The following is an 18,825-nucleotide window of genomic DNA, read 5'->3' as shown; positions in this document are numbered from 1 at the left end:
GTAAAAAACATAATAGTAATATAAATGTGGATACCTTTGTAACGTCTTCGTCCGATACGACGTATCGTTTGTCATTGTATGGACTCAGAACGATTTTCGATTTGGATATCGTGTACACCTCGTGCAGTTTAGATTGTATACACGATTGACGATGAGTCATTTCAATCTCGTCGTTCAAACACGCGTGTAATCGTCGAACGTTATCGTTTGAGCTACGACGTTACTCTTTACGCTTTTTGCTTTTTTAATGTCCTTTTTGCCATCCATCCTAACCACGTATATTTTCGCTCTGAGTTCATCGCTTCGTTATTTTCGTCCTTCATCAGTACTTTTTTGTTTCGCGAGAAGTATACCGTATGCGTTGTCGGATAATCGCTCGTGTCGAATCGCGAAATGAAGCGATATCGCGTTTCATAGTCTCGTAAATGTCCTCGCACGCAGTATATAAGACTGTCCGTGTCGATGTACATAATTTTACATTTGTCGCGAAACAGTGGTAACATATACTCGTAATGAAATTCGTACAAGCAGGTTTTCGATATGTCGAGTATACACATACCCACGTAAATTGGCTTGTTGAACTTCACCTCGAGTTTGCGTAGTTCGACGGCGATCAAATTTTCCGCAAACATGCTACGGCTATGGAAATTCGGTTTCGCGATTGCCTCCGCGCCGTGCCGTCCATCCCATTTTGTTAATAATTTTACGTCAACGTGGTTGCGCACATTCTCCATATTTTTACCGAATACCGCGTTGTTCATTAATTTATATAAATTTTTCTCGAAATCGTTTTTAGCGCGAATTCTGAAATTTGTATTAAGTTCAATATAATCGCGAAGCCATGGAGATTGCGCGAATTGTAGTACTCGATGAATCTTTGTTACGCGAAGACCATGACGAGTACATTGCTGCAGGTTGCGGTAGTGGATGACGTAACGCTGTTTATCGTACAGCGTCGCTAGAAGTTTAGCCTCGCGTTTCCCGGACGGCTTATCGTGCGTCGAACAGAACGGCAAGTCAGTATTGATCGTATAGATGTTGTGGATAATCGAGATCGACTTCGAGAATGTAACTGGTGGAATCTAGAGCGGTCGCGCTCACGTCAAAGTTCGCAACGTCTTCGACCCGTTGAAATTCGGCATATGGCAATGGTTGACACATCATCCACCTGTATAAATTGTTAACATCATAGTATATCAAGATGATGGTTTCAATGAGTCGTACGAATGCATGTTTTATAATAGCCTGAGCGTATCTGCTTGAACATTGATAAAGGCCGCCGCATATACTGCGCTCGATGAACATGATCATATCAATGTCGGTGAGTAACTCAAATCTTATACGCGTATGTTTTAGCATTGCATCCCACGTGAAACCAGGCAATGTATAGTAATGCGTAGGATCGCGATATAACTTTCGCGGAAATTTTCGAAAATATCGATCAATAAGACGTCAATTTTTAAGTACAAATCGCTGTATTCGCCGAGCGTTTGAATGGAGAATCGCTTTCAGACGTTCGCGGCATGAGCGTAATCGCTCTCGGAAATTGTATCGCCCGTTAATGAACTGAAAAATGATTCACGCGGTAGTAAGCGGTGTCCTGCAATTTTTCGATGCAGTCAACGAACTCGTACGGAAAAAACCTTTAGTCAGTAATTCAAATTCTTCATCCGATAGAGTTGAAAATTTGGAACGTACGATTTTTAATTTGTATTTAAAAACGATGCGAATTTATCGAGGCTTGCATTTAGAAATTTGAAAAAATCGTAATTTTATGCATTTTCGCTAGTCTGCTGTCTCGGCGATATCTTGAACATGTTTAGTGAACGAAATATATTTTTTTTTTATTATCGGTAATACATGTCTACATGTCCTTCATACGCGGTAGTAATTTCTTTAATTATAAAGTGCGCGTCATATCTCGATAAATTGTGAAAAACAATCAGAATATAAAACGAATATTTATAATTAAGATTGCAATTTGCATGCGCTGGACCACAGTATCTACCGGTGATGACAATGATCGCGTATCGTCCGGCGCGAACGATTTCTCGCAAATGTGACAACGCGTCGCGCTACGGTATGCCTCCAATTGTTCTTTCGACAATGTTTCCATAGGCACGTTGGTGAATACAATATTTTTCACTCGATGCGCCAAATCGTTGAGTTGTCGCGTGAACTATACACGCTATACAGTCTTCATCGCGACGAAATCGATAACGCGTCGTCGTACGAACATCGCACATAGTATTCTATACTGATTACTTCGTAACGTTGATACATGTACGACGACGCATCTTCCCTGTTAAGTTCCATCTTCCGTAGAACGCACTCCAAGTCAGCAGGCGATGAATGGGATGCGCTCCTTATTGCAATAGTTCCCAAATTCGAATCATTTGTCGTCTACGCTCGGCAGTCGGATAGCAGAGTCGTTGATCTTCTCGCAGTCCATTATGTGCGACTGCAATTTTTCTTTCGTACTGAAATAGTGCAAATATCTGAAAAACAAAATATTATAACTATTACCATTATTTTATTAGTAAGACGGAAAATTATATTTAATAATTTTTTCATGTATATACCGATCGCAGAAAAATTTCTTGTTTTTTTTCCCAATAATCTGTGAGCTCACGAGACGGGATAGATTTTTTTATTCACGCAAACCGTCCAACACCGTCGTTGCATGGATCTTGCACATACAGCACGTACGACGTGTTTCTCCTTCTTTTCACTGGTGAGCCATAGAGGAAGAACCTGTTTATTCTCGATGCCGTACATATTGATCGACACCACGTTCAATCATTCGAATTTAGAAACGTCTTTTAAAGTCACTGGAAACTCAATGTTTGCGAGATTCAATACTGTCGTATAATGCGGGTACGACGATTCTCGATCCGCATACTTTTCAGCCGGGTACAGCGCGGCGACCACGCAAAACACGCATTGTCCGTCGAACGCACATTGATTACTGCTCGTTTCGTTGCTATTTCCTGTGACACTTTGATATGACATCCCGCGCGCATAGAATTTAATTTGTTTCACACTGATAGTAAAATTCGATATACGTGACAATGCCCACCCGCTATCGCGTTCCTGGAAGTCTTCGAGCGATGCTAGGATGGATACCACTCACGCAAATCGGTGTATCAGTATATCTCGATGTTCTTTGTAATTATGTTCTTATTAACACGTTTATCCTTCGTCGCGAACTTATCATTGAACACTTTTACACTATTGTGTCTTTCTACAGCGTCTCGCACACGCTCGAGCACTATTTCTCTCGCGTCTTCCAAAAACCGCCGCGGCTCAATGTGATTAGAATTTATCACCGCACTTGTCAATATACGGCTTTCAAACGCAGCGTCAATCTCTCGCCAGACGAAAGATCTTTTGTTGCGACTCGCGTACTCGCCACTCGCGTACCCGCCACCAACGTGCACGAAACGTCGCTGCAATTGTAATTTTGCACCCGCGAGTCGCGTGATCTTCGCCACCACGGATTGTGTCTCCAACGGCGAGAGGCTTGGCACGATAAAGTTCTTCGAGCCGCTCGATGCACTCGTCGCATCGTTGCAGCCACGCAAAACACTCCACCAGAGTAGCGACCTGGCCACATTGCTCCAGCAATTCGCGTTCCACTCATGATTTTCCATGTCTTTTTTTTAGTCTTTAGATCACATCACACTCTTCCACGGAGCACTTGCACGTGACTCATTCATACACATTGCAGCACTGTGACATATCTAGAATGTCATAATGTTCTAACACCTTTTCATTATATTTGCGAAAGTGCACTGTTCACACTCAAAGCATTGATCTATCGAAAAACAGTTTTGGCGCAAGATCGCGATCACAAAACTCCATCCATATATTGTCAATAATTAGCAGTTCGACGTACTTTTCATTATCCGCGGGAATCTTAATGCATATGCACCAATCTTAGCTCTTATCTGCGCCCAATAATAATCGTCCTTTATTACATTGATATTTTTATTCTACCAATGTCTCTTTTCATACTCATCGTCCTCGTAACATTTGTGTCGTAACCGTGAGTACATTTTCTGTCGCGCGAAAAGATCAGAAACGAACTCTCTAATAACTATTCCATGTTTCTCCACATGTACCTAATTCTCGATCGTGTAGGAATTGCACCGGCGATATTCGCACACCTATGTCTCTTTTTTACGGATTTCCGAGAATATATAACACATCATCTACTTTACAGTCTTCCCACAGATTTTCCAATGTAGCGTCTCACTCACAATACTATTCACAATAGGTTTTTTTCAATGTGTGCAGTTTTTTCAGTGTGAGCACGGAAATATAGTGTATATTAGTACTCTGCAATTCGTGCAAGACCGACCGCTTAGCGCGTCAATATAATCGATATCGATGCTTCCTTACAAGATACATTTCCACAACATCGGTGTCAGCCAAACGGATCATGCATGCTGCATATACAGTTAAAGCACCATCCATTGTAATAGCACTGGATCATGCAATGTTTAGTACGGTCGTTCGCTGTGCACGGATTTGGAGACGGCACAAATTTCTCTGCGTAATCCGTAATATCGTGCTCGCTCAAATCACTAGCATAACCAGCATCGTCTGATAACACTTCTTCGTTAGAATTTTGGTCCATTATTTCCTCAAAATCTACTTCCATTTCTTTGAACATTTCGAACACTTCGTCTCTAATATTCACGAAACTGTTTCGGATCTATGTTTCTAATATACTCGATTACGTTGGCTATGTTCTCAACATTCGCACGATGGTTAGTCATACTTTTTCTATTATTTTTATTGTCAATAACAGAAGCGACCGATTCGTTCGTCTTCCAGGACACTAACTGTGGTGTCGAGCACTTATGACCTATATATTTCGTTATGTCCAGTGGACTACAAGATTTCTCCGTTTCATGAAAATTTCGACAAAAAATAGTCGTTAGTACAAAGCGAACATAAAACTCGAGCGTTAACGATCACCGATCGGCGAGCGTGACATTATTCAAGAAACGTGTCATTAGAAAATCTTCCCAACGATATTAGAAACATAAGCAAAAACATAGATCTTCAGAATCGCCAGATCCACGGCAATAAAATTTACGACAAAGGTTACAAACTATGTAGAGAAAATTCTATTTATACACAATCGGTTCAGTAAATACAATCTTGGTAAAAAAATTTCTCTGAATTTCTCTGAATTTTTCTGGAAAAGTCTGAAAATTTTCCTGAAAATATCCATATTTTCGGACATGTTGCAGAGCTTTTCAGAGAATTTTTCAGTATAAATTTAGAAATTTGTCAGAATATTTCTAACTTTTAAAGATTTTCATAAAATTTTTTATAATATATTCATAGACTTTTAGAATTTTTCATACATTTTCAATGTGATACTTGAAAAAAAATTTATATTTTAAGACATATAAATTTTGTTTCTTCATTTAACAGAAGTTGTTCCATACAAGATATATGTAATGATTTTTTTTTTTCACCCGAAATTATTTTGAAAACCACACTTATCTAATGGGATTCGAATCTGGGACCTCTGGATTATAAGTCTCCTACATTACGTACTACATCACTTCTTCAACTGATAAAGCGTGTTATTTATATCTATTTAAGTTCCAGAGACATCAATGAATTCGCGTGAAATTCAAGAACATTCAGACCTTTGAAAATGATTTTCAAAGGAATCCTCTGAAAGTCTTTGAAAAGTAAGATACTATTAAAATTCTATCTTCAGAGATATTACTGAATTCCCGAATTTCAACGAAATTCGAGGAGTTTTAGACACTTGGAAATGATTTTCAGAGAATTTGCTGAAAATCTCCGAAAAGTGAAAAGTTGTGAAAATTTTATTTTCAGAGACACTACTGAATTTCCGAATTTCAGCAAAATTCAGCGACTTTTAGACATTTGGGAATGATTTTCAGAGAATTTGCTGAAAGTCTCTAAAAAGTGAGAAACCATGAAAATTCTATCTTCAGAAACATCACTGAATTCTCGAGTTTCAGAGAAATTCAGAGATTTTTAGACACTTGGAGATTACTTTCGGATAATTCGCTGAAAGTCTCTGAAAAATGAGAAACCATGAAAATCCTACCTTCAGAAACATCCCTGAATTCTCGAGTTTCAACGAAATTCAGAGACTTTTAAATGACTTTTGGAGAATTCTCTGCTAATCCCTCAATTTCTTTGAAAAAGTCTCTGAATGTCACTAAAAATCTCTGAAAAATGATTTCAGACATTTTCAACGAAGTTTTCAGAGACATTTTTTTATCAGGGAAAATCTAAATGTGGATCCTGTGTAGATAAAAACTCATATTTCTTAACGTATAAAAGCAAGTTGAAGGTTTTTTTCTCGTCAACAACAGGAAGTTAGTAAAATAAATGAGGGATCACAAAGCGTAGCTTTTAATTTTTTAGATTGTCAATTGTAAAATTTAAGTAAATACTTTCTAGACGAGAGAATGCATGTTCAAGTAATAAAAGAGAAATTGATGACAAAAAAAAGTTCGTTTGACTTGGAGCACTCGCCTTTGTTCGAATATTTTCACATCCTGCCTTCCACATTTATTGCAGAAGAGTTATGTTTTTTGTTTAGTAGCCGAAAAACATCAGCGCTTTTCTTAACGCGTGGCGACATGTCACCAATCTGACAGTGTATATAAACAGTGTATATAGCTTTTTTCATTCAATCGTAAATTTTAGTTACGAGCGATAAGACATGGATCGAGTAAAAGAATATATAGAAAATCGATCGAGCGCAAGGAGTATCGTCCTTTGTCACCAAATTCGCCAAGTCCACCACCATCGAGGAAAAAAGAGATATTGGGAATATCCTGGTGAAAAAGCATCAAAATCACCATCATGTTCTTCATCATCAACGTCATCAATTCCATCAAAATATAAGCCATAAGGTATTACATTTAGAGTACTAGCGTTTTCTCTGCTAAAAAAGCGAATAGTGATCAAAAAAATTTTTCATTCTCTTTTTCCAGAAAGCGCTGCTAGCGATATTCAAACCACCAATCGCATTCGAACACTGTCGATCGCGAAAAAATATAATAAAAAAAAATCGATGTAATAAGTGTAATGTGAATAAAAAATTTTTGTTCGCATTACTACATATGTATTTTCTTTTATTCCCCATCCTTTGCCTCGACGTGCTAATAAAAACGTGAGTTCTTGTTATCTATGCATTTTTTGAAAGGACGACGGCGACGGTGGCGATGGTCGCCGGTAGCGATCCGCGGCGGCGGGGCGGCGGGTAACGAAAAAAATAAGGAACGCATAGCGGAATGTCATGTTTACATAATCACTCGACATTCGGGGTCCTATGTTTACGTATAATAAATATCGATAGCGCCAGGACTTTCCTCCTCTTTCCCCGCGTCTACGAATACCCCCCACGCCGTCGAGTACTCCCCGCGCTCCGCGCTCCCTTCTAGCCCCATGGGTTAGAACCCGCCTTGCTTTACTACTTCGTACGATCCATCGAAATCATCGAAGTACCTGATGTACTATGACGTCAACAACCTATTGGATAATGTGTCAATCATGCAATACGCTGATTTTCGCTGGGTCGATGACATAGATAATTTTGATGTTATGAATGTCGCGTTAGATTCACTGACGAGTTACGTTCTCGAGGTTGACTTGGAGTCCATATGTCCATGATGCGCACTCCGATCTACCGTTTTCCAACGCGCGAGAAATCACCCGGCAAGCGAGAGGAAAAGTTCCTCGCGACATTGTATGATAAAAAGCATCATAATCACAATCTGCAGCAATGTACTCACAGTCTCCGCATTACAGATCCATCGTATACTGCAATTCGCGCAATTTCCATGGTATCGCGAGTACATCGAATTCAATACAAATTTTAGAACTTTAAAAAAGAAGGAGTTCGAAAAAAACTTATTCAAAATAATGAACAACGCGGTTTTCGGTTAGATCATGGAGAATGTGCGTAACCATGTTAATTAATGTTCAACTCGTAATGCGTTGGGATGGGAGACACGGTGTAGAGGCAATGATCGTGAAACCAAACTTTCACAGTAGAAGCATTTTTTCCGAGAACCTGGTCGCGATAGAAATACAGAAACGAGGTGAAGTTCGATAAACCAATATGTGGGTATGTGCATCCTAAAACATGTTTATACGAATCTGGCCACGAGTACATGTTCCGCTCTTTCATGAAAAATGTAAAATTATGTATACCGACACGGACAGCCTTATTTATCATATCGAGTACAACGATGTTTACGTTGTTATGAAATGTGATATCAATACAAGCGATTACGCGATCGACAATGCTTACGACATTCCGCTAGTAAATAAAAAAGTTCCCAAAAGTTTAATGAAAGATGAAAACAATGGTGCGATCAAATTCATCGGACTTAGAGTGAAAATGTACGCGTTGATGGTAAAAAAAATATTAAGAAGGCAAAGGACATCAAGAGCAATGTTATAGTGAGATCCATAACGTTCAATAATTATACGCAGTGTCTCAATGACACAATTGAAATGACGCGCAGGCAGTCATGCATAAGATCAAAATTTCATCAATTCAAGTATACACCATATCCGAAACGAAAATCGCTCTTACGATGATAAGCGGTACATTGTTCCAGATTCTACCGGCACGCTGCCATAGGAACATTATAAAATATTATTACAAAAAAATTCATTTCTTTTTTATTTCGTATTTATGTATTTTTTATTAATAAAAACATACTTGTATATGTATAATATATTTAATATGTATATTATGTATATTATATATAATATGCATGGTATGTATGTATGTTGTACGTATGTATGTACATACTTATATATCGTATCAATATGTATGTATATACATATATATCTGTAATATGTGTAATGTATATAACATGTATAATGCGTTTATATTTAATATATATTTACATAGGGAAAAAAAAAATTATACACACACACACATACACTTTATAATAAATTTTATTTTTATAACGCTTTGTGTATCCAAGAGTTGTGCGAATTATCAAATCCGAGCCATTTCACGTAAACTTTGTCTCTTTTTTTACGCAACACCTTTTCAACTAGATATACGTCGGGATTAACGACGCGATGTAACTCATACTGATAGAACTCCAACGGCTGATTTTCCGCTTCTTCCAGTAGATACATCACAGGATTAATTTTCTGTACTTTGACGATTCTAAACACCTCCATGGTCCAATTTAGTGTAACCTTTCTCAAAGATTGTCTTGAATTTACTTACACGTACCGAGTCACTCACATTGAATCACGAGAGTGCGACGGCGTTCACGCTACTGTAAACCGTGTTTAAGAGTTTATTGGCGTTCGTGGAAGTCACATCGATGGGCTGCATCGATATGTTCAATGTTTTCACGCGTTGTATTCCGACACTAGACGCGGTAACAAGTTGAGCCATTTGCATATTCCCGATATCGATTACGTTGCGATTACGTTGCATTCAATTGCCTTTTCTCTGACATCGAGAACCATGTTTACATATTTTTGTCCAAGTACTCTCAATTAATTATGCAACTCTTTACGAACTTTTCGCGTTTGCAATGATTGTTTAATTAACGTTTCACGCGTTTCATAAACGTCTTCGATTGAGGAACTGTGCGAACGTACGATAATTCGTGTGGATCAGGCGACGCATAATTGAAATTCGACGTAATGTTCGATTCTTTTGTGCTCATTGCTTTTTAGACGGTGTTACTTGAAGCCATGAATTATCCATCCAGAGATCATCATTATCATTATCATCTTCATCATCATGAATATCTTCAGGTTTTCTTTTCTTAATATTTTTATCCTTTACACAATGTTAACTTCTTTCTTAATTGGTTGAGATTCATCATGAGCGGTGTTCTCGACAATCTGTTTCAAAGATTATATGATAGGCTTAAAGTGTTTCTCCAATGCTATATCTTCTTCTATTTTGCTGGTTTTTAAAGCGCGATATTTTTTTACGAATTAATTCATTCGTTTTCGCAATTTATTTCGCTATCCTCTCGCGATCTTTAAGTTCTTTGTTGTTATCCATGTTGCTCGAAAGGAAATGTTATGTAGTTGACGTATTGACAACGACTAACCACGTTAAAGTATCACATACTCATTAAATCTTTTTCTGTATCGTCCATGCGTAAGCGCACTATCTTTATCTATGACTACAAATCCATACTTTTGTTGGTCCAACGACACAGTTCGCAGAAATTCTCGTAAGACATATCAGTGTTTATATAATCATTGTATACATGTTTTAGATTGGTACCGTCTTATTTAAACAGGATCAACAGATTTGTCTTATCGCGTATAAGATGTTTCAGTATCTTTGCGTATATCTGACACAGATAAAAGCAGTCAACGTCGCATATCGCAAAATACTTTCTGATCGTGTCTTGTTTATCGTATACCACATCGAAGACAAAAATGGAATTTGAAAGCGCCTCGTTCAGTGATAATACATTGCTATTATTGGAGAATGTAAAATAACCAATTTCTTCAATCGATACTAATAAATTCTCCAAGTATCGATATTTTGACTTTGCAACGACTTCGAGTATATGTACACGTTCTCAAAACGTATACCATGTGGACTTTCCAGCAAACTTATCAACACGTTTGTTTTGCCGTAGTTGGACCGCAGATGATTCTGCGTATAGAAATCGGCAGCATGTTTCCTGTGCTTGCGTATTTCTTTTTCAGTCTGTACGTTATTGTCAACATTAATCATTTTGCTCGTCTGCGATTGTCACATGAACTTCATATCTTCTCCCTTTACAACACTGATAATATTGAAAAAACATCGAGAGCGGATGTATTTCGAGTAGCTCGCAAAGCGAAACCGCTCAGTATTCAAAATGCTTTTTATCGTGTCAGACAATGTGTGATGTACATAGTTTAACCGCCAAACAGTTGGAATATATACCGACAATTATTTTGCTACGAGAATTTAAGAATTACATAGATCAACTGTGGGATTACTCAAGCATATAAAGGCTGATTCAGAGGTTCAGCAACATCATCGGTGCTTGAAACATTATAATTTGTCCTGCCATCGATCGCATATGGATGGCCAGCGCCGTTTATAAGAAATTGTAGCAAATGTTAACAACTACAACAAAAGGCTGCGGTTTTTTAAACGCGATAAACGTACTTCCGATCGTTGCATATCCCCGGATATCAATTTTATAGTCCAGGTACGCATTTAGAAAAGCGATTGGCTAGAGGCGATCGAGGCATTAATCCGTTGGACGCGGTGTGTCGCGAACACGACGTAGATTTTTTGCGGAGCAGAGATCTCACGAAACGACACGTAGCTGACAAAATACTCGCTGAGGAGGCGCGGAAACGAATTACCGCGAAAGATTCGACTCTTGGAAAAAGAGAACTGTTGCCACAGCTGTTTGGGCGGCTATGAAAGCCGAAAATTGGCATAGGCATGAAAACGAAGAAGAAAAAGCCGACAAAAAAAACAAATATTGCCAATGGCAAAACGCGGTATGTTACCTATTCTACCGCTATTGGCAGATTTTGACTCGTTGGTCAGCGGCGCGGCAGGAGTCGTAAAAGTTGTAAACGATAATAAAGCCGCGTAACGTCAGTTGAAAGAACTGAAACGTCATAACCGCGTTATAGAAGGTCATGGAGTTTACCTCACTCCATACAAGCGTGGATGAAGAGTCACAACGGAAAAAATAAAGAAGACTTAAAAAAAAACGCTAAATAGTTGCTAAAAATGCCGAAGGGTGTAATTACCAACGTAACTGCAACAACTGGCAAAACATATGCGTATTCCATTTTAGAGGTATTTTTATGTGTATTACTTTACCAACAGGGAGAGTATATCGAAATGAGAGCAGTATCATAAATTTAAATAATGTTGATGGACCAGGTACTCATTGGCTGGAGTAAATCGCGAAGCGAGAAGATCGTACTGTTTATTTTGATAGTTTCGGCAATCTTCGACCACCAAAGGAATTGATGCAATATTTGGACGTAACGCAAATCGAATATAATCGCACGCTTTATCAACATTACGATCAAAGCAACTGTGGACAACTATGTCTACAGTTTTTACAGACGATTGACAATCGATTTAAGAATTGACATTGCATTCTTTCAACTCAATATTCATTTAAATATGTCACTGACATTTACGCTCACCAGTAAGAGTAGCGTCCTTGCGGTCTGCTACTTTCCGGTCGTAAATTTGAGCGATGACGATTACGAACTAGGTTTGACGAACTTTGAAACCTACCATATGATATCTAATGTAAATTCATTGAATAATAAGTTTTACTTTGACAAAGATGACAAAGAAATTGTCATTCCCGAAAGATCGTATGAAATATGTGACATAAACAAGTATCTAAAACGTGCAATTCTACAATTTTATCCTAATGATGTTGCGAGAGAGAAAACGCTTCGCAAAGAGGATGAATAATCCCCATTGACTATTCATGTCAATAACAATATAATGAAGAGTGAGATCAAATGCGCTTATCAAGTAAATTTCATCAAACCTCACATTTTATCGCTATTGGGATTTTCATCGAATCGCGTGCTGAAGTCGCAACAGTGGCACGAATCAGACATATCGATAAATATCATCAACGAAAATATCATTCGTATTGAATGCAATGTGACCACGGGCGCATACAGTAACGATAAGTCCGTTCACACGAATATGAATTTTCACCGAACATGTCACCAGGATATAAAATATCGGAAAGACCGACATAGATCATTTACCTTCCGATCATTGTACGGAGCATTACGGTTCTGACGATTCGTGTTATAGATCAAGACGGACGATTATTCGATTTTCGCGGAGAAGAAATCACCATTAGATTGCATGTACAGAAGCGACAGCGATAAAGAAATATGACAACGATGCTTGTTTTGAACGAATAGACGAAACAGATAGGGGCCACTAACTTTTGTCAGAGGAACGATCAAAAATATTCGAGCGTCCAGTAGAAAGAAACTCACTGCGTCGAATGTTAAATTTTTACAATCATTGGGCTTTGTTGTACGAAATATCTAAGATGGTTGATATCTTGAATATTGGAGGCGAATCAATCTTTGACGATCGCATCGTTAAATTCGAGTTTGACATGTACAATCCACGAATCCATGTACGTCAATACGACGTTTGGACATAGCGACAAGATAAGGATACTTATATAACAGCAGGCTTTACACGTTATCGTGTGAAAGCATTCTCTACGAGAAAGCATTCTCTAGTCGAAAGTAGATTGACTTCAAAGGAAAAAAATGTACAAAAGCAACCAAATCTTGGATGTAATTGTGTGGCGTTCATATTCGATGAAATTCGGTATGAACGATATGGAGATTGATCGCAGCAGAAACGTTGGAATAACTAATGAAGGGTTATGCAATGTTTTCTAATGAAATTGCATGTAGTTTGCATAATGCTGGATTTATCGGCTCTAATGATACCGCGAAAAGCCTAATGACAGACGATGGATACTTTAATTTTTGTACCACTCAGCATATTGTTGGACTTTTGCGAAGATTACAAATGTGGTAATACAATTGTGATAATTAACGCTCGTCACGAATTAATTTTGATATGAGCACGCAATGGTAACAATTAGTGGGAGATCCAGCGACAGAGCCGACGCTTGAATTATTCAAAGTACAGTGGCCTCACGTTGCATTGAATGAACTAATAAACTATCCATGCTGCGCGCTTTAGAGAGCGGACGATATCTGAGTATGAGTTTTCGTTCGTGGGATTTGTATGAGTACCCTCTATTGGCGAGTACAACGAAGCATTCCAGGGCCACTGCGACTCAACTGGAAAAACCACGATACGTTATCTTTGGTCTACAGACTGATAAAAAAATATCATGACAGCACGTAAAACTTACTTCGACATCTGTAATTTAACCATTGTGAAACTTTATCTAAATTCTGAATTTTATCTGTACTATGATCTAAATCTAGAGTTTGGCAGAGCCGCTATTTTTATTTACGTTTCAGTACGTCTTACTATTAAATCCCTCATAAAAAAAATGAACCATCATTCTAATTACACTCCTTTTTGAAAAGTTTTATTCTAGTAATTATTGACTTCGCGACAAAAATCAAGAGTGACATCGGATGTACGATTAGAATTTAAATTCAAAGAAAATGTGAATACAATAACCTATGACACATACAATCACCTATGGCCTTATCATGACCGCGTGATCGAATATAATCCAATGTCAAATGTAGTACGCAAGATTACGTTAATTATCATCACCAAAAAAATACTCTCCTCCTCTTTTTAATATATGAGATAAAATCCAAGATCCTTTGTGGTCAAGCACAGTTTCAAAAAATCGTTCACCATGACTATACCAAAACGTTTGTAGATCTGCAAGGATTTATTGTTGGAAAGAAATTTGTTCTGAAAAAAGTGGCGGTGTTGAGAAGAAGCTATTCTCTCTCATTATATTTTTACGTGTCCCATGCCATGGAACTTCTTGACAAAGTCAGAAAAGTATTGCGCTTCCTGGCTGAGTGCTTATTACCATGGATTGCAATGGGAAGACGGGATGATTCCGTACAGCATAGCGAAACGCCTGATTACAATAGGTGCTGTGGTGCGGAAGAGAATGACGACAATAAAGCTCTTGTATATGTTTAAGGGCATAAAAAACGTGAATGGCTGACTCGATAGCGACGACTCAACACTTGAGATTCTGGATGCTAATTACGAAGATATAGAGATTCTTTACATAATCTAAATGTTACTAATACTGTGTGATGTGGAAAACATGTTAAGAATTGTGCGTTACAGAATGTATTTAAAATATACAACTGGTGTTCGCAACGCTAGAAAAAAAATATATCAAGTTTAAAAAATAAAATATGAGATTTTTTAAAATGCATTTTAATTTTTTTCCCCTATTCCTATAATTAAAAATCTATCAATAATGATAGTTGTTCAGTAGTATGTATATAATTTAAGTATTCGATAGTTATTCAATAACAGTTTTAATAATGACTCGATAATGAGGAACGCTTGGCCATTTGTATTACTAAACATATTATCAGTTGCTAAATTAAAATTGTTGCCGATATTATTAAAAAAATCGTAAATACCATATCTATTTAATAAAATCGTATGCAAAAGACGAAAAGAAAAGAGAGCGCAACGGGAAGAAGAGAGAGCGCAAATAATAAATATAAAACTGCAACGGGTGGAAGAGAGAGAATTGCATCCTACAATAGATAGGACAGAGAGGATAATAGTTTAAAGAGAGAACACAACGGATGAAAGAGAGAAGGAACAAACCCCCTCTTCCCCTCTAACACGGACCCCGATGACGCGCTTCCCCCTCCTTTGAACCTAGCATCTGTGACTTCGCCCGCCTCACCCGCGCGACACTAGAGCCATCTGCTGGTTGTATCCGTGAGTTAGAATCCCTATAGCTATTCTACTAATATACTACATGGGCTGAAAAGTCCCGGAATTTTTAATGAAAACAAGCGTTTTTTGTGCAAAGTTATATTTATTCCTCAACATAGTTGCCTTCGAGGGCGATACACTTGGTATAGCGATTTTCCAACATTTCGATGCCCTTTCTGTAGTACGAAACGTCCAAGCCTTCGAAATACGCCTCGGTTTCCGCGATGACTTCCTCATTCGATGTGAATCTCTTTCCCTGGAGCCACCGCTTGAGGTTTGAGAACAGATAATAGTCGTTTGGGGCCAAGTCTGGAGAATACGGTGGGTGAGCAATCAATTTGAATCGTAATTGGTCCAATTTGACCATCGCTTTCAAGGACGTGTGTGACGGTGCGTTATCGTGATGGTACAGAACTTTTTTCTTCGCCATATGGGGCCGTTTTTTCTTTATTTCGTCGTTCAGTTTGTCCAATAACGCTGCATAATACTCTCCCGTAATTGTTCTTCCCTTCTGCAAGTAATCGATGAAGATTATGCCATGCGCATCCCAAAAAACCGAGACCATAAACTTCCCGGCCGAGCGTTGGTCTTTTGGCCGCTTTGGCCGGCTTTCGTGGCTTTCCAGCCACTCTGCAGACTGCCTATTGGACTCAGGCATATGGTAATGGACCCACGTTTCATCCATCGTCACAAAACGTCGAAAAAAGTTCGCTCGATTATGCAATAACGCCAAACCGATCGTTGAATCATCAACGCGCTGCTGTTTTTGATCGATGGTCAGCAAACGCGGCACCCATCGTGCCGATAGCTTTTTCATCTCCAAAACATCGTGCAAAATGTATCCCGCCCGTTTTTTTGAGATGCCCACGGCCTCAGTTAACTCGCGCAACTTCACTTTACGATCACTCAAAACGATTCGATGCACTTGCTTTGCGATTTCCGCATTCGTAACCTCTTTTGGCCTTCCAGAGCGAGATCTTCAGTGCTTGTACGATCCATTTTAAATTCACTAAACCACCGATAAACTGTTGTTCTCGAAGGAGCAGATGTGGGATAACATTTCTGCAACCATTTCAATGATTGTTCAGAAGTTTTTCCCATCAAAAAACAATGTTTGATCAAGATGCGATATTCCTGTTTTTCAATTTTTTTTACGAAGGCGAAAGTAACGCCACTTAAACGACTGTAGCTTGTAAACGAATGAACGAAATGTCATGAAACTTCATACATAAACTAGTGACAGATGAATCTCTCGAAATGAATCATGTTCATTTTCTAATGGCACCACCTATTGAAAAATCCCGGGACTTTTCAGCCCATGTAGTATATTACAGATGAATAAATTAATTTTCTTGTTATCTCACTTTTTACGAATGTTCCAATAGATAGCGGTTGATTACGTGAATGAACAATGGAGTTTCATTTCTAAGGTATGCTCTCTGCCTAAGAATGAGTTTCTGGGAGCGGTTTGTTTTAAATTCCACTTTTTTTCATTTATAAAAAATTTATAAGCAAAGCTTCGGCACTCCCATGGACTCTCCTTTATCATCTGTAATGGACCTGGTAATGAGGAGATTGGAGGCGGTGTCCCTGATGTCGTTGAAGATGATTCTATTTTACGATAGATATGTAGATGACATTTGTACTGCAGTTTCTCTCTCAAAAATTGATATTCTTCTACAATGTTTAATTCATTCTATCTACGTCTTCAATTTATTATAGAAATAGAGAAAAATTATTATAGATTTTTTGGATACAATATTTATTAGTAATAATCGATTTGTTTTTGATTGGTATCGTAAACCTACTTTTTCAGGAAGATTTTTAAATTTCTACTCAAATCATCCAATTGCATAAAAGAAAGGTACAACTTTATTTTAGTTGACAGAACTTTTTTACTTTCTGACTTTATTTTCACACTTAAAATTTGACACTTATTAACATTTTATTAAATAATGATTATCCATTAACTTTTATTTTTGATACAGTTAAGTAATGAATAAAAAATTTATTTAAAAATAAACATATAGCACATAAAGATTTAGTTGACAATGTCTGTGCGAATGAATCTGCATTTTGGCTTACGGTACCATTTATTCCTTTTCGCACAGAGAAATTTAAAAGGTTCAATAAAAATAACATCGAGGTAACATCTTTTCATAGTCCTAATAAAATGGGTAAAAGTACAAGAGGATATTTGTCCCCATACATCTAAGAATAATGTAGTTTGTAAGATTTCATGTAATAATTGTGATGCGTCGTACGTTGTACAGACGTGCAGGCAACTGAAAATCAGAATTACAGAACATCGTAATCATATTAGACATAACACTTCTGTCCGTTCTGTCATAACGGAGCACAGGCTGCAGTATGATCATGATTTCCAATGGGACAACGTTAAAATTTTGGATGAAGAGCTTTGCTTTAGGAAACGCTTAATTTCTGAGATGCTCAATATTAAAAAGCAAAAAAATTTCTAGTCTAAATTTACGAACTGACACTGAAGATCTCCACAAGGCATATATACTTATTGTAAATAAAGTTTGATTTTTCGATACTGACAGTCTGTTTCCTCTCTCAGTCCGTGTTGATCCGTATAAGCGAGCGTACATTGTAATCGACACACTATGTCCGTCTTACATAACTGCGTTCCATTAAACTGTATATATTTTAATACTTATATGAACGTATTTATTTGAATAATTTACACATGGCTTTTGATAAGTTTTTACTTGTTAGAATTCTAGTACGTTACTTTGATCTGATTTAGTATTTCGTAAAAAGACTTTTTTTATCTTTTTTATCGATTAGATTTTTTTTCCAAGAAATATGAAACACATTTGACTGTCCAATCGTATGCAAATAATGTCGAGTTCTACATCAAGACTCACTTAAGCTATTATTATAAGGAATATGCGGGCATTTTCTAACCATAACTAATTTTGTATAGCGAACCTTATGATAAGTAAATGTCTAAAGAGGGCTCAATCCGGTAGCCGAAACTTGTAATGTTTTACATTCGAATTTAAACTGTTTTCTTTATTTTTATTCTTTTTTATTTGTAATTTATTGTGTATTTAATTATGTTACAATTTAAAATGTGTTTGACTCTTATTTTGTCCTTTATTTATTGTTATTTATTTTGAATCAGGAATGCTTGAGCATAAATTGAAGCGGACACACTTTTAAGTTGTGTATGATCATTGCGGATTGATAAATTCATCCAAGTTAAAAATCATCATTTCGAATATTTATTGAATTGTGTGATAAGAAATAAGGGAACTCACAATAAACAAGCAAAGGAATTACTAATTTCCGTCACGTCCATGTCGTTAATCCTAGGTACAGCTAAGAAACGGATAAAAAATTATCGT

The 18,825-nt window shown here is 37.5% G+C and overlaps 1 long non-coding RNA gene across 1 annotated transcript; it reads left to right on the top strand.

Moving 5' to 3' along the window:
- Positions 1–427: 427 nt before the first annotated feature.
- On the top strand, positions 428–7,128 carry LOC147909009 (uncharacterized). The gene is made up of 3 exons (XR_015545668.1): positions 428–1,321; positions 6,715–6,923; positions 7,005–7,128. It is a non-coding gene; the product is annotated as an uncharacterized LOC147909009 (long non-coding RNA).
- The last annotated feature ends 11,697 nt before the right edge of the window (positions 7,129–18,825 follow it).

Source organism: Acromyrmex echinatior, chromosome 7, assembly GCF_024713525.1.
Source record: "Acromyrmex echinatior isolate Ae372 chromosome 7, ASM2471352v2, whole genome shotgun sequence".
Classification (NCBI taxonomy): Eukaryota; Metazoa; Arthropoda; class Insecta; order Hymenoptera; family Formicidae; genus Acromyrmex; species Acromyrmex echinatior.
Note: the sequence above shows the minus strand (reverse complement) of the source record. Positions and strands in the feature narration are given on the sequence as shown.